At 40.1% G+C, this 27,679-nt stretch overlaps 1 protein-coding gene and 1 non-coding gene across 4 annotated transcripts in view; one reads left to right on the forward strand and one right to left on the reverse strand.

Moving 5' to 3' along the window:
• Positions 1-5,768: 5,768 nt before the first annotated feature.
• LOC136146755 (U6 spliceosomal RNA) lies at positions 5,769-5,875 on the reverse strand. Its single transcript, XR_010659044.1, has one exon. It is a non-coding gene; the product is annotated as a U6 spliceosomal RNA (small nuclear RNA).
• A 3,647-nt stretch (positions 5,876-9,522) lies between these two features.
• The window catches only part of RNF180 (ring finger protein 180), a 264,764-nt gene continuing 246,607 nt past the window's right edge, over positions 9,523-27,679 (forward strand). For all 3 annotated transcript variants that reach the window (XM_065905392.1, XM_065905394.1, XM_065905393.1), the window contains exon 1: positions 9,523-9,747. The gene's annotated coding sequence lies outside the window, so the exon portion shown is untranslated. The remainder of the gene's footprint in view (positions 9,748-27,679) is intronic.

Consider the following 27,679-nt stretch of genomic DNA (forward strand, 5'->3'; position numbering starts at 1 on the left):
CAATTTCATTGAAATGATTAAACCAAGCAACTAACATTTGGAATGAATCCCATAACAACTTTTGTAGATGGAAGGTGTATGTAACCTCTTTGACTAGTAATATTCTCAATGTTAGATAAATTAACTGGTTGTACAAAATTTCTTTGAATCATTAATTTAGAAAAGATAACTCTAACAGAAGTTACAGCCAACTCAAATTGATGGGGAAATTACTTCAATAACCTGAAAGGAACTGCTTAAATGAAAAGATAGTGTTAAAATATGTGTGAGTGTGCTTAGTCACTTAGTCGTGTCCGACTCTTTGTGACCACATGGACTGTAGCCCACCAGGTTCCTCTGTCCATGGAATTTTCCATGTAAGAATACTGGAGTGGGTAGCCAATTCCTTCTCCAGGAGATCTTCCTGACTCACAGGTTGAACCTGTGTCGTCTGCATTGTGGGCAGATTCTTTACCATCTGAGTCACCAGAAAAGTTAAACGTGTATTTGAGCTTCAGCATAAGAAGTATCAGAAGACAAGAGAAAGACAAAAGAGGAAAAATATAGCCAACTGAATGAAGAGTTCCAGAGAATAGCAAGGAGAGATAAGAAAGCCTTGTTAAGTGAACAATGCAAAGAAATAGAGGAAAACAATAGAATGGGAAAGACTAGAGATCTCTTCAAGAAAATTAGAGATACCAAGGGAATATTTCATACAAAGATGAGCACAATGAAGGACAGAAAAATCAAGGACCTAACAGAAGCAGAAGAAATTAAGAAGAGGTGACAAGAATACACAGAAGAACTATCCAAAAATGGTCTTAATGACCAGCATGACCATGGTGTTGTGGTCATTCATCTAGAGCCAGGTATTCTGGAGTGTGAAGTCAAGTGGGCTTTAGAAAATATGACTGCAAACAAAGCTAGTGGAGGTAATGGAATTCCAAGTGAGCTATTTAAAATGCTGAAAGATCATGCTGTTAAAGTGTTGCACTCAATATATCAGCAAATTTGGAAAACACAGAAGTGGCCACTGGATTGGAAAAGATCAGTTTTCATTGCAATCCCATAGAAAGGCAATGCCATAGAATGTTCAAGCTACTGTACAGGTGTACTCATCTTCACATGTTAGGAAGGTAACATTCAAAATCCTTCAAACCGGGCTTCAACAGTATGTGAACCAAGAACTTTCAGATTTTATTATTTCTCTTGATAATCACAACAACCTACTAAGACGTATCATTTAAGATAAACCACTTTTGTAGTTGAGGAAACTTTGTGTTAAAGTCATAACTTGCCCAAGATCATGCAGTTGAAAAATCATGAATCTCAAATCCTCTTTGATATTTTCATAACATCACAATTTTCTTTGAACAGTCTTTCCTGTTAGGTGTTTTATGAATTGCAAAATTATTGTAACTGGTAGAAGAAATTCTGACTTGATTTTTATTAATACTAACATTAATCCTTTCATTAGGTATTTTATTATGACATATATTTATATAACACATTATGTAGCCACATTATATATACTTATAACTAATAATAATAATAAATCAGTAAACTCCTGACCTGATGCTCTGAAAGTGCTGCACTCAATATTCTAGCAAATTTGGAAAACTCAGCAGTGGCCAAAGGACTAGAAGAGGTCAGTTTTCATTCCAATCCCTAAGAAAGGCAATGCCAAAGAATGCTCAAACTATTGCACAATTGCAAAGTGCAATTACTATCGCACGCTAGCAAAGTAATGCTCAAAATTCTCCAAGCCAGGTTCCAACAATATGTGAACTGTGAACTTCCAGATGTTCAAGCTGGATATAGAAAAGGCAGAGGAACCAGAGATCAAATTGCCAACATCTACTGGATCATTGATAAAGCAAGAGAGTTTCAGAAAAACATCTATTTCTGCTTTATTGACTATGCCAAAGCCTTTGAGTGTGTGGATTACAATAAACTGTGGAACATTCTGAAAGAGATGGGAATACCAGACCACCTGACCTGCCTCTTGAGAAATGCACGTCAGGAAGCAACAGTTAGAAGTGAACATGGAACAACAGACTGGTTCCATATAGGAAAAGGAGTACATCAAGGCTGTATATTGTCACCCTGCTTATTTAACTTATATGCAGAGTACATTATTAGAAATGCTGAGCCAGGACATGGAAGCAACCTAGATGCCTATCAGCAGACGAATGGATAAGGAAGCTGTGGTACATATACACTATGGAATATTATTCAGCCATTAAAAAAAATTCATTTGAATCAGTTCTAATGAGATGGATGAAACTGGAGCCCATTATACAGAGTGAAGTAAGCCAGAAAGATAAACACAAATACAGTATACCACCGCATATATATGGAATTTAAAAAGATGATAAAGATAACCCTATATGCAAAACAGAAAAAGAGACACAGATGTACAGAACAGACTTTTAGATTCTGGGAGAAGGCGAGGGTGGGATGTTCTGAGAGAACAGCATTGAAACAAGTGTACCGTCAAGGGTGAAACAGACCACCAGCCCAGGTTGGATGCATGAGGCAAGTGCTTGGGGCTGGTGCACTGGGAAGACCCAGAGGGATAGGATAGAGAGGGAGGCGGGAGCGGGGATGGGGATGAGGAACACATGTTAAGAAAAAAAAAAACAGAAGAAAAAAAAATAGAAACGCTGGGCTGGATGAAGTACAAGCTGGAATCTAGATTGCCGGGAGAAATATTAATAACCTCAGATATGCAAATGACACCACCCTTATGGCAGAAAGCGAAGATGAACTAAAGAACCTCTTGATGAAAGTGAAAGAGGAGAGTGAAAAAGTTGGCTTAAAGCTCAACGTTCAGAAAACGAAGATCATGGCATCTGGTCCCATCACTTCATGGGAAATAGATGGGGAAACAATGGAAACAGTGGCTGACTTTATTTTTGGGGGCTCCAAAATCACTGCAGATGGTGATTGCAGCCATGAAATAAAAATACACTTACTCCTTGGAACAAAAGTTATGGCCAACCTAGACAGCATATTAAAAAACAGAGACATTACTTTACCAACAAAGGTCCATCTCATCAAGGCTATGGTTTTTCCAATAGTCATGTTTGAATGTGAGAGTTGGACTGTAAAGAAAGCTGAACACCAAAGAATTTATGCTTTTGAACTGTGGTGTTGGGGAAGACACTTGAGAGTCCCTTGGATTGCAAGGAGATAAAATCAGTGCATCCTAAAGAAAATCAGTCCTGACTATTCGTTGGAAGGACTGGTGTTGAAGATGAAACTCCAATTTTGGCCACCTGATGCAAAGGACTGACTCATTGGAAAAGACCCTGATGCTGGGAAAGATTGAGGGCAGGAGGAGAAGGGGATGACAAGGATGAAATGGTTGGATGGCATCACTGACTCAATGGACATGGGTTTCGGTGGACTCCGGGAGTTGGTGATGGACAGGCAGGCCTGGCATGCTGCAGTCCATGGGGTCGAAAAGAGACGGACACAACTGAGAGACTGAATTGAACTTAATATTAATATAATTTATTATATAGCCATATTACATATACTTATAACTAAAAATAATAAATCAGTAAACTCCTGTACTTCACTGCTATTACCTACTAATCTCTAGAAACATTGCCCTTCTCAATGACTCTAGCACTAGTCTCATAACTTGACTAGTGCAGGAACATTCAGAGACATAAAGATTACTTTACCAATACCTTTCTGGCCGTATTGCCTCTCTGCCCAATATGGCCCAAGAATGGACATTTCCACAGTCCTTTTTTTTTTTTTTTTCAGGTAGAATTTTATTTTTTATTTTTTTTTTTCATTTATTTTTATTAGTTGGAGGCTAATTACTTCACAACATTGCAGTGGGTTTTGTCATACATTGACATGAATCAGCCATGGAGTTACATGTATTCCCCATCCCGATCCCCCCTTCCACCTCCCTCTCCACCCGATTCCTCTGGGTCTTCGCAGAGCACCAGGCCTGAGCACTTGTCTCATGCATCCCACCTGGGCTGGTGATCTGTTTCATTATAGATAATATACATGCTCTTCTCTCGAAACTTCCCACCCTCGCCTTCTTCCACAGAGTCCCAAAGTCTGTTCTGTACATCTGTGTCTCTTTTTCTGTTTTGCATATAGGGTTATCATTACCATCTTTCTAAATTCCATATATATGTGTTAGTATGCTGTAATGTTCTTTATCTTTCTGGCTTACTTCACTCTGTATAATGGGCTCCAGTTTCATCCATCTCATTAGAACTGATTCAAATGAATTCTTTTTAATGGCTGAGTAATATTCCATGGTGTATATGTACCACAGCTTCCTTATCCATTCATCTGCTGATGGGCATCTAGGTTGCTTCCATGTCCTAGCTGCGATGAACATTGGGGTGCACGTGTCTTTTTCAGAGCTGGTTTCCTCAGTGTGTATGCCCAGAAGTGGTATTGCTGGGTCATATGGCAGTTCTAATTCCAGTTTTTTAAGAAATCTCCACACTCTTCTCCATAGTGGCTGTTCTAGTTTGCATTCCCACCAACAGTGTAAAAGGGTTCCCTTTTCTCCACACCCTCTCCAGCATTTATTGCTTGTAGACTTTTGGATAGCAGCCATCCTGACTGGCGTGTAATGGTACCTCATTGTGGTTTTGATTTGCATTTCTCTGATAATGAGTGATGTTGAGCATCTTTTCATGTGTTTGTTAGCCATCTGTATGTCTTCTTTGGAGAAATGTCTGTTTAGGTCTTTGGCCCATTTTTTGATTGGGTCATTTATTTTTCTGGAATTGAGCTTCAGGAGTTGCTTGTATATTTTTGAGATTAATCCTTTGTCTGTTGCTTCATTTGCTATTATTTTCTCCCAATCTGAGGGCTGTCTTTTCATCTTACTTATAGTTTCCTTTGTTGTGCAAAAGCTTTTAAGTTTCATTGGGTCCCATTTGTTTGTTTTTGCTTTTATTTCCAATATTCTGGAAGGTGGGTCATAGAGGATCCTGCTGTGATTTATGTCGGAGAGTGTTTTGCCTATGTTCTCCTCTAGGAGTTTTATAGTTTCTGGTCTTACATTTCGATCTTTAATCCATTTTGAGTTTATTTTTGTGTATGGTGTTAGAAAGTGTTCTAGTTTCATTCTTTTATAAGTGGTTGACCAATTTTCCCAGCACCACTTGTTAAAGAAGTTGTCTTTTTTCCATTGTATATCCTTGCCTCCTTTGTCGAAGATAAGGTGTCCATAGGTTTGTGGATTTATCTCTGGGCTTTCTATTCTGTTCCATTGATCTATATATCTGTCTTTGTGCCAGTACCATACTGTCTTGATGACTGTGGCTTTGTAGTAGAGCCTGAAGTCAGGCAGATTGATTCCTCCAGTTCCATTCATCTTTCTCAAGATTGCTTTGGCTATTCGAGGTTTTTTGTATTTCCATACAAATTGTGAAATTATTTGTTCTAGTTCTGTGAAAAATACTGTTGGTAGCTTGATAGGGATTGCATTGAATCTATAGATTGCTTTGGGTAGAATAGCCATTTTGACAATATTGATTCTTCCAATCCATGAACACGGTATGTTTCTCCATCTATTTGTGTCCTCTTTGATTTCTTTCATCAGTGTTTTATAGTTTTCTATGTATAGGTCTTTTGTTTCTTTAGGTAGATATACTCCTAAGTATTTTATTATTTTTGTTGCAATGGTGAATGGCATTGTTTCCTTAATTTCTCTTTCTGTTTTCTCATTGGTAGTGTATAGGAATGCAAGGGATTTCTGTGTGTTAATTTTATATCCTGCAACTTTACTATATTCAAAAAATATGGAACGCTTCACGAATTTGCATGTCATCCTTGCGCAGGGGCCATGCTAATCTTCTTTGTATCGTTCCAATTTTAGTATATGTGCTGCCGAAGCAAGCACATTTCCACAGTTCTTTTATGACTTTTTCTTTCCTTTAACTCTTCTCCTTTAGTCATGTTCACTTTCCCAAACCAGAACCTCACATAAATTACATATTGTACATCACTTGTTTTTCTTCCTGGGGTGTTAAACATCCCACAAAACCTACATACAGATTTCTACCATCATCCAACGCTTAGCTGGGGTTTCTCTGAGGTTCAGTAATCTTTCACTCTGTGTTTGACTAACTACATTCATCACTTATACTGTACATCTTTTATTTCTGTCTGCCCAAATATCCATTCCTGTGTTCTGATAGCAGCACGCGATATTCCTTTGAGGAACTATGCCTTTCCCACTTTCAGTCTATGTGGTCTGAGTAAGGAAGTTGATTCCCCCCAACAACCATGTCCCAACACACACACACACAGTTTTATGGGTGAACAAATAGTAGTCAGTTGGCCAATCTGCTTGTTATCTCCTTCTAGCCACAGTAACTAATGGAGATGGGCATGCAATCCAGGTTTATATGTGCTAAGTCACTTCAGTTGCATCTGACTCTTTATGACCCTATGGAACTGTAGCCCTCCAGTCTCCTCTGTCTATGGGATTCTCCAGGCAAGAATACTGGAGTGGGTTGCCATGCCCTCCTCCAATCCAGGTCTATATGGTAAGACTCAGTTCCAGAATCTTGCTGCAACTATTGGGAAAGAAGTGTTCCTTTTCCATCCTGTTTGCTAACTTTGTAACTGCTAACAGTTACAGTTGAATTTAATCCTAGCATCCCTGGTAGCCAATCTTGTTATGATATAGACTGTTCTTTCCTAAAAATAAAGCCAACACAGAACCAAAAATAGAGGCCAAAGATGGAGATATTCTGCCCATAGAATCATTTGATCAGTTAGATCCAAACGTGTGTGCTCAGTTGCTCATTCGTGTCTGACTCTTTGTGACCCTGTACGCAGTACCCTACAGGCTCCTCTGTCCATGGGATTCTCCAGGCAAGAATACTGGAATGGATTGCCATTTCCTCCTCCAGGGGATATTCTCCAACCAGCGATTGAATTTGCATCTCTTGCGTCTCCTGCATGCAAATTCTCTACCACTGAGTCCCGTGGGAATCGCAGAGGTACATAAAACTATAATAGACTTATGAAATACTGAATATTTCCCCAGGGCCAACTAGAGTTGGATTTCTGTCATTTCGCTGAAATGAGTCCTAACTAATTATTACTCTACAGAAACTATTTTCTTAAATGTTGTCAATAATAACAGCTGGTATTTATTGAGTATTAACTATGTCCCAGATATTTTAAGCACTTTAATGGGTAAAAGCAGAAAAATCTCCTACTTCTACAATCTTATTACCTTCCATTTACAGATGAAGAAACTAAGACACAGAAAGAAAGAAATTTTTCCTAAAGTTTTATAATTACAAGAAGTAGAGTTGGGAATCAAGTCAGGGCACTATGACTCCTAAGCCCCACATCTGAGCTATTATGTTGCCTCACAGGTCAGCTAACACAGTCAAACCCCTTAGACATTTTGCTACATTTGGCACTATCTGTCTTCTTCACACACTCAGGTAAAGCAAAGGCTTTTAGACTAGGTTGGGTCTACCTGGATAATCCAGGATAGCCTCCATATTTATGGTCATAACTCTATATCAGCAAAGTCTCTTTTACTGTGAAATGCAAGGCTGCCAGGGATAGGATGTGGATTTTTTCTGGTGGCCATTCCAGCCAAGTTGTCTTGAGTGTAACCTTCATCTGTCTCCTCCAACAGACGCCTTACCTCACCTCTTTGTAGTGGTGGGGCAAGTTTTCCAATTGTTTTCTGAGAAAGAATGCATGAAAAGAATGTCTAAAACTTTGCATACTGAAAATGTCTTTTTTTTTTTTTTTTTATAACCTTAACTTCTGGATTGGAAATAACTTTCTCTCAGAATTTCTCTTTACTTATGCTTCTTCAAAAATTCCAATGCCATTCCGATTTCTGAATCTCTGTAAATGATCTCTTTTTTCCTCCCTGGAACCTATTAAAATCTTTTCCTAGAACCATGTCCTTTGAAATTTCATAATAGTACACTTTGACATGGGTAATTTTTATCCATTAATCTGAGAACTTTTGTCCTATTGCCTCTCAGTGCTAAAAACTATTGTCCTGGTTTTCTTCAAAAATTCTTTCTTCTGTTTGCTTTATTTCTATAAGATATCTCACCTTTCTTGCTTAATTGCTCTGCTTAGAACCTGTAGTACAATGTCCAATAAAAGTAGCAAGAGTGGACATATTTTTTCCTATCCTTGATCTTATGTGAAATTATTCATTCTTTTTCCAGTGATTATGATGTTATCTTCCTTTTTTTTTTTTTTAAATTTTTAAAATCAGATTGTGGATGTCCTTTATCAGATTGAGGCTGTTCTCTTCCTACCTAGTTGAGTGTTTTTAGTCATGAAAAACAGCTAGGTTTTGTCAAGTGCTTTTTCTTCAACTATTGAGATGATCCTGTGGTTTTTCTTCCCCCCCCCCCTTTTTTTTAAAGAGAGTGTATTACATCCATAATTCATTTAATGTTAAACCAACCTTGTACTTACTAGCCAAATCCCTCTTGCTCATGTTGTAAAACGGTTTTTCTACGTTGCTGGATTTGGTTTGCTAGGTTTTTTGTTGTGGATTTCTGTATTAATATTCAAAAGGTCTGTATTTTACTTTTCCTATCATGTTTTTGTGTGGTTTTGTTGTTGATGATTTCATCAGATTTTCACTTGGGAAATCGCTGACTTACATTGCCTAAGTCAGTGCCTGCTAATGAAGAAGTAGGAGGGTTCCATCCCTGAGTTGGGAATATACCCTGGAGAAGAAAATGTCAACCCACCCACTCCAGTATTCTTGCCTGAAAAATTCCGTGGACAGAGGAGCCTGGCAGGCTACAGTCCAAGGGGTCGCAAAAACGTGAATGGGACTGAGCATGCACGCAATTCTTAGAACAAGACTCTAAAGAAACCACTTAGGCAAATGGCGATTTCTGTATCTAGCAGAGAAAGCTGTACAGTCTTTTGAGGTCCTCCCACTCAGCTTCCTTCCCCTTCCTGAAGCACCTAATAAAACTTGCTTTTTTATATTCCAAGCCTTACTTACAGTCTTTTGATCGTCTATTTTCATTGCTCTGAATGCAGGGTTCACAACCTGCTGACAAGTCCACCTTTACTCCAAGCGAGCCCTCCAACTCCCTAAGTAAGCACTTTTGATTTACCTCCGGTCATCAACTCACCTAACCAGCTGTAATTCATCAAGAAAGGAATCAAAAACCCTTTGGTAGTTAATCCCATGAGTACTTGGACGGAACCTCCCGCATAAGGTAAGCAACCTGGACAGTGACATCAGAAGGGAAAAGTAAACTCAGAGAGTGGCCGTGCCTTAGGCAGAGTCTAGGTGTGGAGAAGCGTCTGGGGATGGGAGTGGATCTCAGCAGGTAGTGGGCCCGGCAGGTGGGCTCGGAGCTCGGAACTGTGGGTGGGATGGGTGAGGCCGCGGCAGAAGCAGGCAGGGCAACTTCTGATGCTCTGGTAGAGGGATGACCGGAAAGCACAACTTTCTCACGGCGCCGCTCGCCAGGCTGCGCGGGGTCAGGACGGGGCGCCGCCCACGCGCCGCTCGGGCCGGAACCCGCGGAGGAGGTGAGTGCGCGGAGCCGGAGGCGGCGGGGAGCGCTCGGGCGCCGAGACCCAGGCCGCGGGCTCCGGGGCCGCCGGCGCAGCTCGAGCGCTTTCCGCGGGGTTTGGCTCCTGTCGCTTCCCGTCTCGCCGAACCGGCATCGCCGCCGCGGGAGCCGCCGCCGCCGAGTCCTCAGAGCCGGGCTGCGGGCGGCCGGGCGCCCCGGGACGCGGACGCAGGTGAGGGCCGGCGGTTGGGAGCCCGGCGGGGCGCGGCCGCCCAAGGGGCCGGCGTCGGCCCGACCGGGCCCGGCCCTGCCCTGCCCTGCCCAGCCGCGGCGGCTCGGGCCCCGGGCTCGCGCCGGGCGGACGCGCCGCGGGCTGGGCTGCGCTGGCCCGGCCGCCTCCCGCCCCGGCCTCAGGTGATGCGGCGGCGGTTTAACTTTCGCACCTGAGGCTCGCGGGGCGGCGGGGCGGCGGCGGCCTCGGGGCGCGAGCCGGCAGGAGCGCGGGATCACACGGGGTCTGGGAGCGCGAGCCGGGCGGCGCCGGGGGCGTGCGGGGAGGGCCGCGGGGCCGGCGCGGGCCGCCGTCCAGGTGGGAGTTGGGGAGCCGCGTCCGGGTTCCTCTCAGACTCGTGGGGACAGGCGCACACACCCCCCTTTCGCGGCCCGTTCCCTTCGCCCAGATCCACTTTCTTTTGTCTGGTCCATTTCGGTCTCGGCGTCTCAGCTGCTTTTGTTGCAGCCTCGGGTCCGGAGGGTTCAGACTTGTCAGAGGTCGTGGGTAAGCTCTGAAATGCAGCGGGGCGGAGGTGCAGACAGGGTCCCTAGGATGGAGAAGATTTGTCACTAGTGTCCTAATTAGCACCAACATATGTCACCGTGTTCTTTTCGAGATAGGACGTACTCAATATTTTTGTAGCATCTAATAGTTTTTAAGTGTAGACAGGAGAGCATTCATTAGTACTTTCAAAGGAGCATTGTGTGGGCAGGTTACTATTAAATTACCCATTTTATAGACCAGACAGCTGAGGCACCCACGAGGAAAAGTGATTATATCAAAAACAAGCAGTCGGCCCTTGTGGGAACTGGGGTTAGAACTTGTCTGGCTGAGAGTTGTTCTTCGTAGTCACTCAACCTCAGACAAAATTTAGCGCCGAGAGCCCCTCTAATTCGCATATTTTTAATTTATTCATTAATTACCAAAACCGTTCTTAAAAATAGACGAGTTCTTTCATATTACTAAAGTAGTACCCCTAAAAGTGATACTTAAATGACCAGAGTCGATCCATTTTTTGGATAGGATCATTGGAATCGTTATAAGGACGAATTTTTTTGTTTGTTTGTTTTTGTCTTTCCTCTGTCAAACTATTAATCTTCTATGTGAATACACTGGGAGTTCAGTTGTACCTAGTGATTAACATAGCAGAGTCCGTAAATGTTTATTTAATGGATGAGTGGAATGGTAGTATGCCTGAGCAGTAAGTTTTCTTTTCTCCTACAAAAGAATTAAACATTTAGAAGAATAATTATTTTAATAATTTCAGTGAAAATTAACTTGTAATCAGGTGAATATTATGTTGTCCTTTCTCTCCAGTGCCGTCAACAATGCACCTCTTTCCCTGTTTTTAAATGATTTTGCCAATAGATCTTTTATTGCCCTGTTTTTCTTCCTCTTACATTTTTCAAAGTGAAGATATTTTTTTTCTTTTAAAATTCAAAGAAAGGAGTCTTAAAAACAAAAACAACAAGCTTTTTTCCTTTTTGAAATAGACTTAACTAGGCTTTTATGGGTATATCTGAGGATAGACACCTGCTTCTTTAATTAGTAATTCCTGTATGTCAAGCAGGAGTTCTTCTAGGCAAGTATCCAATGAATTAATAATAATATATCCCTGTAATATTTTATGAGACATCTACCTCATATAATGACTTTTTATCAAACAGAATAAAGCTAAAAAAAAATTCAGTTAAATTTTGCTAACTACATAGCACATATTTTAGGGCACAGTTCGCCTAGACTTAATTAGGGACTCGTGGAATAAACACTAACAATTCTCTTTCCCTTGCACTATCTTCGCTCAGCAACCGGAAAGAAAAAGAACTGTAATCTATCCTTTCTCTCAGAAGGGATATTTAGAGAATTAATGAAGTAATGTCTGGAGAATATTTTAATCTCCTTGGAAGAAAGCTGCTTTGTGACTTCAAAGTGTGACTACAGGGTCATGAAACACTGCCACTCCCCCCAACATGCTGTCTTTTATGTTTTTAGAATGGTCATTCCAGGTAGTTACTTTAGGAGGCTAGATGTTTATTTAAAAAGTGTTTCTGCTATTTAGTTATTTTAAATATTTGAAAAATTTAGTCAGTTTTACAAGCAACATAAAAATATGATTTTAGAATCTCTTTTATGAGTGCTTGTTTTTTGTTTGTATTTTTATAATCCAAAACTATGTAGCTCAGTTTCAACATCTTTTATTTGCTAAACTTGACAGAATGATTTCTGCATGGTTGCAAAACTCAGCTCTGCCTTCAAGATTTTACTGCTGTTAAGGATATTTAAACAGTTATGAAGGCTGTGAAGACAGCTGTGAATGGTGTTTTAAAAATAGTTTTAATTAATGGCAGCATTATTAGAAAATGTTTGTAACCTTCTCAGAGTGACTACTCTGTAATGGACACTCCTTGCTTGTAGGCTTGTATACATTTGTAATGTGGTGGTGGTGTAGTCACCAAGCCGTGTCCCTGGGAACGGACAAGGATATCTGTTTCATGTTTAACATGAGTTTTTTTTTCTCACTTTGGAAAGTTCATAGCTCATTTTTAAGGTCTCATCAGAATTCCCTACATCAGAACAGCTCCAATAAGTAGGGAGTCCCCCATAAAATGGTGACATTAAAAATGCCCACATTAAAAATATCTTCTTTTGGCCCTAGTATACAATAACGTGTACAAAAATGTTATATTAACCAAATAATGTTATATTAACCAAACTAAGTGTCTGGTACAGTAAACATTAACCACATAATTAACAAGGTGTTTTATTGTTTTCCTTGATTTAAGAAAAATTTGAGGAAATTACTTGATTCGTAAGTCTTTGATTACAAAATCAGCTGAGAAAATTAGAGATATCACATTTTTTGGTCTTAATAAATTTCTCTGTAGCAAGCAGAAATATTAGAAATTATTCTGTTAATGATGGAACTACCTTTAAGTTCTGTAATCTCTTTCCCTGATTAGTTCACTGATAGTCTGACAGGTGGAAACCTTAGAAACAAGCAGTAGGTCATTAGCAGAGATTTTAACAGCAACTTCAAAACATCGTCCATAAAATTGCTGAGGTGAGAATGAGGCTTATTTTGATTGGGAATGTCCTGGCCTATTCAGAAACCTGTTAAAAAAAATTTTTTCCCCCCAAGGGGCCAGAGTTGAAATACAAACACCAATTTAGGCAGCATGAAATGAATAGTATATATATGTGGGCTCTTCTGTGACCCCATGGACTGTAGCCCACCTAGCTTTGTCCATGGGATTTCGCAGGCAGGAATGCTGAAGTGGGTTGGCATTTCCTTCTCCAGTGAATATTCCCAACCTGGGGATCAAACCCGCATCTCCTGCATTGGCAGGCAGATTCTTTATCACTGAGGTCACCTAGGAAGCCCACTAGACTCCTGAAAGATATATAAATTATAAAATTAGTATTTTTGTATAGCTTCACTTGTCTGACTTAGAACTAGCTAAGGCTGTAGAGTCCTAAGTAAAACTTGCTACCTCTAGTCTGGCATGATACTTTTTGCTCACCCAACAACCATAACCTTTCCCATTTAGTGATTTGGCTTATATTATTTTCCTTGCTCAAGATGCCCATTCCTCTCCACTCTACTTGCTAATGCTGTCTAAATTCTCTCTGTGCCTTAGGACCCAGCTGGAATACTTTTTTCCAGAAAGCCTTCCCTGACTCCCTTGTTCTTATTTTTTAGTTCACCATGTCTATTTGCCAATTACTCCCTGTTTCTTTATTATTTCTTTTATTTTGGCCTTGAATTTGCTTTTCTTTAATTTTTATTATAGTTGCTTTACAATGCTGTGTTAGTTTCTGTTGTAGAGCAAAGTGAATCAGTTCTACATATATCCCCTTTTTTAGATTCTTTCCACCTCTAGGTCGTTACACAGTATAGAGTACAGTAGGTTCTTATCTATTTTATGTACAGTAGGGTGTATATGTCAATCCCAGCCTCTCAATTTATTCCCGCCCCCCCCCCCCCAGATTCCCCCTTGGTAACAAGAAGTTTGTTTTCCACATCTGTGACTCTTTTTCTGTTTTATAAATAAGTTTGTTTGTACCTTTTTGTTTTTGTTTTTAAGATTCCACATATAAGCGATATCACATGACATTTGTCTTTGTCTTTGACTTACTTCACTCAGTATGACAATTTCTGAGTCCATCCATGTTGCTGCAAATGGAATTATTTCGTTCTTTGTGGGTTTTTTTTTTTTTGAGTATATCAAAGTTTTACTCATTGAAACCAAAAAAGGTTTTTTATTCATTTTTATTGGAGTGTAGTTACTCTGCAATGTTGTGTCAGTCTCTGCTCTGCAGCAAGCTGAATCAGTTATACACATATCCCCTCTGTTTTTTAGATTTCCTTCCCCCTTTGGTCACCACAGAGCATTGAGTAGAGTTCCCTGTGCTACGTGGTAGGTTCTCATTAGTTTTCTGTTTTATGCATTGTAGTGTATATATGTCGGTCCCAGTCTCCCAATTCATCCCACCCCAATTTCCTCCCTTGGTATTCATAATTTCTTCTCTACTTCTCTGTCTCTATTTCTGTTTTGCAGATAAGTTCATCTGTACCATTTTTGTAGATTCCCCATATGTGTGTTAACATACTATGTTTGTTTTTCTCTTTCTGACTTCCCTCGTATGACAGTCTCTAGGTCTATCCATGTCTCTGTAAATGGCACTATCTTGTTCATTTTTATGTCTGAGTGGTTTTCTATTGTATATATGTACCACAGCTTCTTTATCCATTCATCCTTTGATGGACATCTAGGTTGCTTCCATGTCCTGGCTGTTGTAAATAGTGCTACAATGTATATTGGGGTACATGTATTTTTTTAAGTTATCATTTTCTCCAGATATATGCCCAGGAGTGGGATTGAATTTGTTTTCCACCTAGGTTCCCCACTCCCAAAGGTATAAGTATGTGTTTGTCGCTTTGTCATGTCTGACTCTTTGCAATCCAGTCGACTGTGGCTCGCCAGGCTCCTCTGTCCATGGGATTCTCCAGGCAAGAATACTAAGAATACTGGAGTGAGTGCCATTTCCTTCTCCAGGGGATCTTCCTGATCCAGGGATCAAACCCTGGTCTATAACATTGCAGGCAGATTTCTTTACTGTCTGAGCTACCATATATATTTTCCTCAATCATGTACAGCACCTATAATGCTGGATACTAGCTGGACATATTAAGCTTGTAAGGTTAGATCTACAAAAGAGCATTCTGCTTAGAGACAGGGTAAAATATCTTCATGCTTTATAATTGTGTCAGTGTTCTGGTAGAAAATATGTAGCAAGCTCAAAATGGAGTAGTTGATAAGATTAGTTTTAAAAGTGTGCCTGAGGTAAAATAAACCAACAATGGATGGTGAAGCATCTCAGGACTAACAATAATGAGAACCATTATCATCGCTAGGCCTAAAGGGTTGAGAGAATAGGATCATGACTAAACCCAGCGAGGGTGGCTAAATGGGGAAGGCTGCCTGGCTAGACCTCTGGCCTTTCTGAGATTGAGAGGCATGGAGGAATAAATACCCCTCTTCACTCCCTCCCAGCCTTCTGATTTCCTGGTGGTACTTCCCACTGGCAAATTTAGCTGGAAAGCAGAAGGTGGAAGGGGGAGAGGGAGTATTTTTGCAGGTGAAAAGTCAGCTTCCTGGGAATTAGAGCACAGTAGAGTAGGTGAAAAATACCTCTGGAGTGTGGGTGAGGAAGGACAAAGGATATCCAGTGCTATAATCATATCATCTAGAGTGAGTGTTTTCATTACAGTTACATAAGCCTTTTTGTGCTTTCTCTATTTCATAAAAGGCAAGCATGTTTGTTTCTAGCCTAATTCAGTTTGTTTTATGATTGATGTATGATTTATGACACTGTTTTATGATTGATGTATTTCATAAGAACCACTGTCCCTCCTTTATGGTTTAGCTAATGTATTGTTATGCATGTTTTCTCAGTGATTTCATTTTTTCTTATTTTGTATTTTGCTTGTACAGTACCCAGGTGGGAGACATAGAGCTGTCTACATAGCCACTGGGAAAACTATCCCTTCACCATTCTAATCACAGGATTGGTCTGAATTAATGGTGGTTACTCATTTTTCTTTTGTGCCATTTTCTTAGATCAGTGGTTGTCAGTCTTGGTGTATGTGGTTCTCATTGCAGATACTCCGATTCAAGCAGGTTTAAGATAACTCTTGAGCATCTGTTCTTTTAAAAAGGTTTCATGTGTTTCAGAGGCACAGATGTGAGACTGTCTCGCACAGGGAGTTGTTGGTCATAGATTCTCCCACACTTTAATGTATATGGAGCACTCTTTAGTATAATAATAAAGGCTCCAACAGAAAACCACTTCTACTTTATGTACTCTTCAGAACAAATGTTTTTTTATTTTTTCACATTGAGAAGTTTTCATGATATAAGATGCAAAACATGTGACTTCCATATGTTAAAGCAAATAAGTTTAAATTTTTAAAATAGATATGAAAACTTTAAAACATTAACATACTGTATAAAGAATAGTATAATGAACACCCATGTTCCCACCATGTAACCTTATAAAGTGTTAGCATTTTTTTTTTTTTTCAGCTTTTTTTTAAGAAAAAAATTCAGGTAAAATTTAAGCCCCCTTAGATACCTTTCTAGAAGGCAGTGGCAACCCACTCCAGTATTCTTGCCTGGAAAATCCTGTGGATAGAGGAGCCTGGTAGGCTGCAGTCCATGGGGTTGTTAAGTGTTGGACACGACTGAGCGACTTCACTTTCACTTTTCACTTTCACGCATTGGAGAAGGAAATAGCAATCCACTCCAGTGTTCTTGCCTGGAGAATCCCAGGGAAGGGGGAGCCTGCTGGACTGCCATCTATGGGTTCGCACAGAGTCAGACACAACTGAAGCGACTAAGCAGCAGATACCTTTCTAGAGGTTACCATTATCCTAAAGTTGGTATTTATCATTCCTTTACTGATACATGTGTATGTAGCTTTTATAGTTTTGCTACATATTCATGTGTCAGTAAAGAAACTATAACATTGTTGCACATGCTTTGTTTTGTTTTGTAGCTGTTCAGAATGTAGGATAAATAAGTGCATCAGATTTCTGGAAACATTTAAAGAAGGCAAGCTAAACCATGCATACATACTTCAGGAGATTCTAAGGACCTCACTGAATGGGAAGACAGAAGAAAATTAGTGTAGCATGGCTGTTTCAGGATTATAAACCAAATCTTCATCTTAGTACAGCATCTAAGTATCACTGAATTCTAGGGAGATCCATGCTGAAAGACTATTTAGAACAGCTGTCTGCAGATACATTGGTGCCAGACAGTGGTAAATTTGTAGAACAGGAGAATAAATGATAGCAAATTGGGTACATTGGGTACATGATCTAGATTCCATAATTACAAAAAGCGGGGAGTAAGCAAAGGCAAATCAAATGTAAAAGTAAAACTAAAATTCATGTGGTTGGATAGAAGTGTATGCAGTTTTTTGTGGACTTTGTTAATTTATTTGGCCCTTATTTATTTTTAGAATGACTCAAGAAGAGTATTTCTGATGTCACCCAAAAGCTTTTCAAGACAGTGTAGATCCTGAAACAGAGCTGATCACTGCTTTCATACCTTACCCTCTGCTTTTCTTACTGTAGTCAGCTCAGATGCCAGCAGATAGGTGAGGGCAGCCAGTGATTTCATTGACTCCTCTGTTCTAGTAAATGACTTTATAGAGAGTACTTTCCCCCATCCCGGCTTTGAAGTCTCTGTAAGGGCTTCAGTCCTCCTCATTCCTCTTGTCTTTCAAAATGTCAAGACTCTAGAAAATAGGAACTTCCTCCTCATAAAACAATAGACATACTTTGGGAAGTAAGTTTACTCTCTAGGCCTTCGTTTCCTCTTTTATGAAACAATTAACAATCCCTACATCACAGGAATGTCCTGGTGGTTAAAGGAGCTAGTGCTATTTAATAATCACTGTATTCAAGAGTAGTAGTTAGTATTTAAAATAATTTCAACCCCTTGAATTTGTGTTTTATATGTAGAGATTTTAGTTTAAAAAAATATGGAGAGTATGCCACTTTCTGTCTCATTGCTGACTGAAAAGAGAAAAGTACTATTTTCTGGTAGATACCTTCATAAAGAAAATTATAAATAATCTGAATATCTCCAATGAGATATAAGATATGTCGTCAAACCACATAAGGTGTCATAAAGCTCAGATCGTATTCTAAAATGACGCTTCTAAAAAGTCAATCTGTATGACAGCTTTATGAGGCTGAGACCAGCTTCCTCCAATGGTGTTTGCTAAATTTACCCTGGTAATGCCAGTAAGTTGTGCCCTGACTTCAAGCAGAATTAGGAAAGAATGACTTTTTTTGTCTGCCTATGCTTGCTTACTTATTCACTCACTCATTCAACTGATCAGTGCTTAGCACTGTTATAAACTGTTAAGGATTTTGCATCTCAGCAAGGAAGACAAACATGGAATGAGTAGTTAAAAGCATGATGATTGTTCTAAAGGAGAATTAGAAAGGCTGTTGGGGGAAAATGGGGTCGCGATGAGTTGGACACAACTTAGTAACTAACACTAGCACACACTGGATGAAAATAATAGATCAAGGATGACCCACTCTCCTTTCTCCTCTAGAAAGCGGCCTTTTAGATGAGACTTGAAGGACATGGTTCTATTCCCTGGAGATAGAGGCAAGCTTCCCAGAGATCCAGAGTTAGGAGCAGGAGGAGTGAGCCAATGAAGTGGAGGAGTGGAAGGAAGCCTGGACTGCTGGAATGCAGAGCAGATGGGCTGATCACTGGCAGCAGCCTGATGAGCCAACTTTTCAGTTCAGTTGTTCAGCTGTGTCTGACTCTTTATGACCCTATAGACTGCAGCATGCCAGGCTTTCCTGTCCTGCACCATCTTCCGGAGCTTGCTCAAACTCATGTCTGTTGAGTTGGTGTTGTCATCCAACCATCTCATCCTCTGTCGTCCCCTTCTCCTCCTACCTTCAATCTTTCCCAGCATCAGGGTCTTTACAAATGAGCTAGCTCTTCACATCAGGTGGCCAAAGTACTGGAGTTTCAGCTTTAGCATCAGTCCTTCCAATGAATATTCAGGACTGATTTCCTTTACTATTAACAGGTTTGATCTCCTTGCAGTCCAAGGGACTCTCAAGAGTCTTCTCCAACACCACAGTTCAAAACCATCAATTCTTGGGCTCTCAGCTTTCTTTATAGTCTAACTTTTACATCCATACATGACTACTGGAAAAACCATAACTTTGATGAGATGGACCTTTGTTGGCAAAGTAATGTCTCTGCTTTTTAATATGCTGTCTATTTTGGTCATAGCTTTTCTTCCAAGGAGCAAGTGTCTTTTAATTTCATGATTGCAGTCACCATCTGCAGTGATTTTGGAGCCCAGAATAATAAAGTCTGTCACCGTTTCCCTTGTTTCTCCATCTATTTGCCATGAAATGATGGGACCAGATGCCGTGATCTTTGTTTTTTGAATGTTGAGTTTTAAGCTAGCTTTTTCACTCTTTTTTTTTCACTTTCATCAAGAGGCTCTTTAGTTCCTCTTCACTTTCTGCCATAAGGGTGTTGGTCATCTGCATATTTGAGGTTATTGATATTTCTCCTGGCAATCTTGATTCCAGCTTTTGCTTCATCCAGTTTGGCGTTTCACATGATGTACTCTGCATATAGGTTAAATAAGCAGAATGACACTATATAGCCTTGATGTACTCCTTTCCCAATTTGGAACCAGTCCATTTGTCCATGTCTGGTTCTAACTGTTGCTTCCTGACCTGCATACTGATTCTCAGGAGGCAGATCAGGTCGTCTGATATTCCCATCTCTTGAAGAGTTTTCCACAGTTTATTGTGATCCATACAGTCAAAGGCTTTGGTGTAGTCAATAAAGCAGAAGTAGATGTTCTTCTGGAACTTTCTTGCTTTTTCTGTGATCCAGCAGATGTAGCCAATTTCATCCCTGGTTCCTCTGTCTTTTCTAAATCCAGTTTGAACATCTGGAAGTTCTTGGTTCAGGTACTGTTGCAGCAAGGCTTGAAGAATTTTGAACATTTACTTTGCTAGCAAGTGAGATGAGTGCAATTGTGCAGTAGTTTGAACATTCTTTGGCACTGCCTTTCTTTGGGACTGGAATGAAAACTGACCCTTTCCAGTCCTGTGGCCATTGTTGAGTTTTCCAAATTTGCTGGCATAGTGAGTGCAGCATTTTCACAGCATCATCTTTTAAAACTTGAAATAGCTCAACTGGAATTCCATTGCCTCCACTAGCTTTGTTTGTAGTGATGCTTCCTAAGGCCCACTTGACTTCACACTCCAGGATATCTGATTCTAGGTGAATGATCACACCATCATGGTTATCTGGGTCATTAAGATCTTTTTTGTATAGTTCTGTGTGTTCTTGCCACCTCATCTTAGTATCTTCTGCTTCTGTTAGGTCCATAGAAGAAGATAGATGACTTGTTTTGTTTTTTTCTACAAGGACTCTGCCTTCAAGGTGGAGAATGAAATGCTTCAGATTTTCAAAAAGTAAAACCTTGGTGACCAGAAACACAATTTTTGGCCTAGAATTTTTTAGGTGACACATTAGCTTATTGTTTATAGACTATATGGGACAAAATATCTTCCCCTTCCTATACCTCTTTCTTGGTCTCTTAGATTCTATCCCGTTCCACCTTTTTGAAAGAGCTAGCAAGATATCTTTAGTCCTGGACCCATTTTAATCCTCCTTTCTCACTTTGCCCTTTCCCTTCTGGATTCTTATGTTTTCAGAACAAATCCTAAGGAACATGACTATTTTTGTTTTGTTGTTTGCTCAGTCCTGTCCAACTCTTTGCAACCCCATGGACTGTAGCCCACAGGCTCCTCTGTCCATGGGGTTTTCCAGGCAAGAATACTAGAGTGGGTTGCTATTTCCTCCTTCAGGGGATCTTCCTGACCCAGGGATCAACCTTTTCACCTTTTTGAAAGAGCTGGCAAGGATTCTTTTCTCCTCAATACATTTTCATTCTTCTTTCTCCCTTTGCCCTTTCCCTTCAGGGTTTTGGATGTTTTCAGAACATATCATAAGGAACATTACCAGAACTCTGAGTGACATTGCCAAATAACTAAAATTAGAAGTTTTTCTTACAGTGCTTAACAGAAAGGAAGCACCTGGTTATGATAATCTGACGAGCTATGCTGCAAGTATTAGAACTTATCTAGAAATATTTGATATGTACTACATAAAACACTACGAACAAAGCTAGTTGATGTGATGGAATTCCAGCTGAGCTATTTCAAATCCTGAAAGATGATGCTGTTAAAGTGCCGCACTCTGTATACCAGAAAATTTGGAAAACTCAGCAGTGGCCACAGGACTGGAAAAGATCAGTTTTCATTCCAATCCCTAAGAAAGGCAATCCCAAAGAATTCTCAAGCTACCACACAATTGCACTCATCTCACATGCTAGTAAAATAATGCTCAAGATTCTCCAAGCCAGGCTTCAGCAATACATGAACCGAGAACTTCCAGATGTTCAACCTGGATTTAGAAAAAGCAGAGGAACCAGATATCAAATTGGCAATATCTGCTGGATCATCGAAAAAGTAAGAGAGTTCCAGAAAAACATCTATTTCTGCTTTATTAACTACACCAAAGCCTTCGATTGTGTGGATCACAATAAACTGCGGAAAATTCTGAAAGAGATGGGAATACCAGACCACCTGACCTGCCTCTTGAGAAACCTGTATGCAGGTCAGGAAGCAACAGTTAGAACTGGACATAGAACAACAGACTGGTTCCAAATAGGAAAAGGAGTATGTCAAGGCTGTATATTGTCACCCTGCTTATTTAACTTATATGCAGGGTACATCATGAGAAATGCTGGGCTGGATGAAGCACAAGCTGGAATCAAGATTGCTGGGAGAAATATCATTAACCTCAGATATGCAGATAACACCACCCTTATGGCAAAGAGTGAAGAGGAACTGAGAAGCCTCTTGATGAAAGTGAAAGAGGAGAGTGAAAAAGTTGGCTTAAAGCTTAACATTCAGAAACCTAAGATCATGGCATCTTGTTCCATCACCTCATGGGAAATAGATGGGGAAACAATGGAAACAGTGACAGACTTTACTTTTGGGGGCTCCGAAATCATTGTGGATGGTGACTGCAGCCATGAAATTAAAAGACGCTTACTCCTTGGAAGGAAAGTTATGACCAACCTAGATAGCATATTAAAAAGCAGACACATTACTTTGCCAACAAAGGTCTGTCTGGTTAAGGCTATGGTTTTTCCAGTGGTCATGTATGGATGTGAGAGTTGGACTGTGAAGAAAGCTGAGTGCCGAAGAATTGATGCTTTTGGACTGTGGTGTTGGAGAAGACTCTTGAGAGTCGCTTGGACTGCAAGGAGTTCCAACCAGTCCATCCTAAAGCAGATCAGTCCTGGATGCTCATTGGAAGGACTGATGCTGAAGCTGAAACTCCGATAGTTTGGCCACCTCATGCGAAGAGTTGACTCATTAGAAAAGACCCTGATGCTGGGAGGGATTGGGGGCAGGAGGAGAAGGGTACGACAGAGGATGAAATGGCTGGATGGCATCACCGACTTGATGGGCATGAGTTTGAGTAAACTCCGGGAGTTGGTGATGGACAGCGAGGCCTGGTGTGCTGCGATTCATGGGGTCGTAAAGAGTCGGACACGACTGAGTGACTGAACTGAGCTGAGCATAAATACATAGATGAGCTTGTAGCAAGGTATTTAAAAGAGAGCTCAGGAGCTAAAAAGAAGAAAGGTGAAGAGAGCTTGGCAAGTAGACACATGACATAAGTGGTGAGCTTGCTAGGTTCACTACTATAGTGACTTGGGTTTAATACTCATAGTTAAACAGGAGACCAAGGCCTTGGGTACAAATGAAGCAGGAAGTTGGGAATTGAGACCCCTGAGTAAAGTCAGGACTTGAAAAGGACAGCATTTTCAATAGAATAGTAGATTATTAAAAAAAAAAAAAAAGCGGTCCAGTGATACAGATAATGAGGAAGTCTATACTGGCATAGTCTCTGAGTAGATGGTAGAGTAAAGTCTCATCTGAAAATTCTATTTATTCAGTTTTTTAAAAATTCTTTTTATGAAAAATTTCAAGCTTACACAAAAGTAGAGGACTAGTATAATGAGTCATTATGTATCCATCAGCCAGCTTAGTAGTTACTCTTCCATTTTTGTTTCATTTTTCTGCATTACATTGATTTGTTTCTGCATTATATAATTTTGCTTGTAAATAGCCAAAATTAGAATGTTTATCTCTAGCCTGCTTCTGCTGCTAAGTCGCTTCAGTCATGTCTGACTCTGGCCTAAAGACCTTTAAAAAACAGAACAGTTTTATATATTATGTCCAATGAAGTTAACAGTTCTTTAGTATCATCTAATACCTAATTCATGTAAAATTTTCCCTGGTTGTGTCAAAAATATTTTTCTTAGAGTTGATTTGTTTGAATTAAGAATCTCCTCTCTCTTTTAGAATTAATTTGCTGATAAAACCAAGTTGTAGAATTAACCACATCCCATACTGGGCTAGTTTTAAAACCTCGTAATGTCATTTCAACTACTGCACAATTTCACTCATCTCACATGCTAGCAAAGTAATGCTCACAATTCTCCAAGCCAGACTTCAACAGTAAGTTAACTGTGAACTTCCAGATGTTCAAGCTGGATTCAGAGGAACCAGAGATCAAATTGCCAACATCTGTTGGATCATCAAAAAAGCAAGGGAGTTCCAGAAAAACATCTGCTTTATTGACTACACCAAAGCCTTTGACTGTGTGGATATAGCAAACTGGAAAATTCTTCAAGAGCTAGGAATACCAGACCACCTGACCTGCCTCCTGAGAAATCTGTATGCAGGTCAATAAACAACTGTTAGAACCGGACATGGAACAACAGACTGGTTCCAAATTGGGAAAGGAGTACATCAAGGCTATATATTGATACCCTGCTTATTTACCTTATATGAAAAGTGCATCTTGAGAAATGCCAGGCTGGATGAAGCACATGCTGGAATCAAGTTTGCTGGGAGAATATCAATAACCTCAGATACACAGATGATACCACTCTTATGGCAGAAAGTGAAGAACTTCACTTGATGAAAGCATATTTAAAAGCAGAGACATTACTTTGCCAACAAAGGTCCATCTAGTCAAGACTATGGTTTTTCCAGTGGTCATGTATGGATATGAGAGTTGGACTATAAAGAAAGCTGAGCACCAAAGAATTGATGCTTTTAAACTATGGTGTTGGAGAAGACTCTTGAGAGTCCCTTGGCCTGCAAGGAGATCCAACCAGTCCATCCTAAAAGAGATCAGTCCTGAATATTCATTGGAAGAACTGATGCTGAAACTCCAATACTTTGGCCACCTGATGCAAAGAACTGACTCATTGGAGAAGACCCTGAGTCTAGGCAAGATTGAAGGTGGGAGGAGAAGGGAATGACAGAGGATGAGATGGTTGGATGGCATCACAGACTTGATGGACATGAGTTTGAGCAACCTTCGGGAGCTGGTGATGGACAGGGAAGCCTGATGTGCTGCAGTCCATGGGGTACAAAGCCTTGGACATGACTAGTGAGTGAACTGAACTGAATGTCATTTAGCACATTCATCTATTCATATAGTAAATAAAGTGGTTCTTAGATTTAATTGTTTAATTCAGTTCAGGCTATTATGGTCATTATTTTAAGAATACTTTAGAGATGGTGCTAAATACTTCCAATTACATTTTAGCAGGAGGCACAAGATGTTTGGTGGTTGGTATAATGTGTCCTTGTTTTGTTGTTCAGTCACTCAGTAGTGTCTGACTCAGACCACGTGGACTGCAGCACGCCCGTCATCCCTGTCCTTCACTATCTCCTGGAGTTTGCTCAAACTCATGTCCATCAAGTGTCCTTATAAGTAGAGGAAACTTGGGCTTGCAAAAAGACCCCAGGATACGTGCCTACAGAAGAAAGGTCATGGGGGGATGCATGAGAAGGCAGCCGTCTAAAACCCAAGGAGAGAGCCTTCAGAGAAACCAACCCTGATGGCCCCTTGATCTTAGACTTCTAGTTCAGAACTGTGGGGGAAAAAAAATCTGTTGTTAAAGCCACCCAGTCAGTGTTATTTTGTTTTGTTAGCCCTAGCTAACCAGTATAGTTGTTCTATTTTCAGTGATGTTAAGATTGATCTTTGAGTTCAGGTGGTAACAGCCCTGAGTCACTCAGTCATGTCTGACTCTTTGTGACCCCATAGACTGTAACCTGCCAGGCTCCTCTGTCCACCAGCTTCTCCAGGCAAGAATTACTGGAGTGGGTTGCCATTCTCTTCTGCAGGGATTTTCCTGCAGAAGATCTCAGGTCTCCTGCATAGCAGGCAGATTCTTTACCATCTGAGCCAACAGGGAATCCCAGCCTTATACATACATTGTGAAATGTTCATCCCTTTTCCCTAACGTTTTTAGTAGATGTATCCATTGATTTCTTCCCCTAAATCCATCATTTCATTAGGAGTTGAAAATGGTGATTATATTAATCATCCTACATTTGTTAGCATGATCTGTAAACTGAAGGATTTTTCCTCACTATTTGATTACCCAGAAATGGTCTATAGATTCTTTTCCCATATTTATTCATTTTTAATTCTGACATCCTTCAAATCACCTGAGAATCCTTAGCTTCACATTTTCGTTCTTGGATTTACACTAATAGGGTGAGCCAAGGAGCCCCAAACTGAGAAACTTACCTAAAATACTATTCCTATGCTGGTGATGTCCCTTACACACCTGGCAGGTACAGTGTGAAACTGCTCTTTCTGGAGGAGCAAGTCCTCAAGAAAGTCCCCTGCTTGTCTCATGGTAAAGATGAATTCATATTCTAAAATTACAAAACAGGGGGAAGTAAATAAGACATAACTGAATGGAAATTTAGATCCCCAGAAAATTTATGTGAGCCCAGGGCTAAGGATTCTGTCCTCTTCACTATCAGTACTTACAGCCTTACAGACCTCATCCTTTTTCATGACTTAGAGAACAGCTGTGTTTAAAGCTTCTGCTCAGACACTCGTCAAAACTCCAGATTCTTGAATCCAACTTATACACAACAGATCTGTGTGAAAGTTGAATCTCAAACTCAGTACATCCAAAACTCCTCGTGTGCCCCTTCTGTTCTGCCCGTGTCTCTCCCCATGTCTGTTGATGGCAGTTCTGTCCTTAGAGTTGCTTTCATTGGAACCGTCCTCGATTCTCTTTTCTCTTAGAACCCATATTCAATCTGTCTGGAAGTCCTGTCTGTTCTGCCTTCAATATATATCCAGAATTTGACAATTATTTACCATTACCACTGCTATCACCCCAATTGGAGCTTTATGTTTTGACTGGATTACTGTAGGAACATTTTTCCATTATAATGGAGTTTATCTAGTAGAAGAGTTAAATTTGTAGTTTCATAACCACATTTCTGCTTTATACTCAGAGAATCTTATTTAAAACTAAATCTTGTAAGTCATTTAAAAAGTGCTACTTTAATCTATGTATAAAAAAACAGCAAGGTTCAACAGTATACTACAGTGACTATATTCAGTATCCTGTAATAAACCATAATGCAAATTAAAAAATAGTGTAAATAAGTAGCTTTTTAAAAAGTACAACTTTATCCAATTTTTCTTTTCTAATCTTAAGTAATTATGAGTAAGAAAGAGCTTAGTAGGATGGGGGCAGAATCTTTTGGAAGCACCTTGTATATTGGGACAAGCTATTGACTCAACCGGAATAATATGAAAATGTTAATTATATTTTAATCTCTGAATTGGACTGTTTCCCCATATAATGCAGTATAATGTAATTAGTCATAGATTTGACTCATAGGTGAATTTAAATGAAATGAAGAATGTGGTTTATAGGTGATCTGTTAGAATTTCCTTTCTAACAGAAAGGAACAGTGCCCAAAGTGAGAAAATCGGTTGCCTCTAATTCAAATCAACAACGTATCTATTCATGTGAAAATCATCGTGTGTGTGTGTGTGTGTGTGTGTGTGTGTGGCTCAGTGGTGTCTGACTCTTTGCGACCCCATGAAAATCATTGTGTGTGTGTGTGTGTGTGTGTGTGTGTGTGTGTGTGTGTGTGTGTGTGTGTGTGTGTGTGTGTGTGTGTGTGTGTGTGGCTCAGTGGTGTCTGACTCTTTGCGACCCCATGGACTGTAGCCCACCAGGCTCCTCTGTCCATAGGATTCTCCAGGCAAGAGTACTGGAGTGGGTTGCCATTTCCTTCCCCCCAAAATCATAGTAAAGTATTATAAAGGTTTATATGGTTTATGCAGTAGTCTTGTATGGATGTGAGAGTTGGACCATAAAGAAAGGCTTAGCACTAAAGAATTGATGCTTTCAAATTGTGGTGCTGGAGAGTCCTTTGGACTGCAAGGAGATCAAACTGGTCTATTCTTAAGGAAATCAACCCTGAATATTCATTGGAAGGGCTGATTCTGAAGCTCCAGTACTTTGGCCACCAGATGCAAAGAGCTGACTATTGGAAAAGATTCTGATGCTGGGAAACATTGAAAACAAGAGGAGAAGAATGCAACAGAGCATGAGATGATTACATAGCATCACCTACTCAATGGACTTGAATTTGAGCACTTGGGGAGATAGTGAAGGACAGGGAAGCCTGGTGTGCTATAGTTCATGGCGTCACAAAGAGTTGGACATGACTTAGTGACTGAACGACAGCAATGTAGTTTCAAACTTTTCATGTATTTTCTCCCTGAGAAGGTAGTGTGTGAGAAATAAGTGAATATATAGGTACCAAAGACTATTACTTTCATCCATCTTAATAATGCATTTTTTCTTTTACCAGAGTGGTAGCAGTTAAAAT

This window comes from Muntiacus reevesi, chromosome 14 (assembly GCF_963930625.1).
Source record: "Muntiacus reevesi chromosome 14, mMunRee1.1, whole genome shotgun sequence".
NCBI classification, from domain to species: Eukaryota; Metazoa; Chordata; class Mammalia; order Artiodactyla; family Cervidae; genus Muntiacus; species Muntiacus reevesi.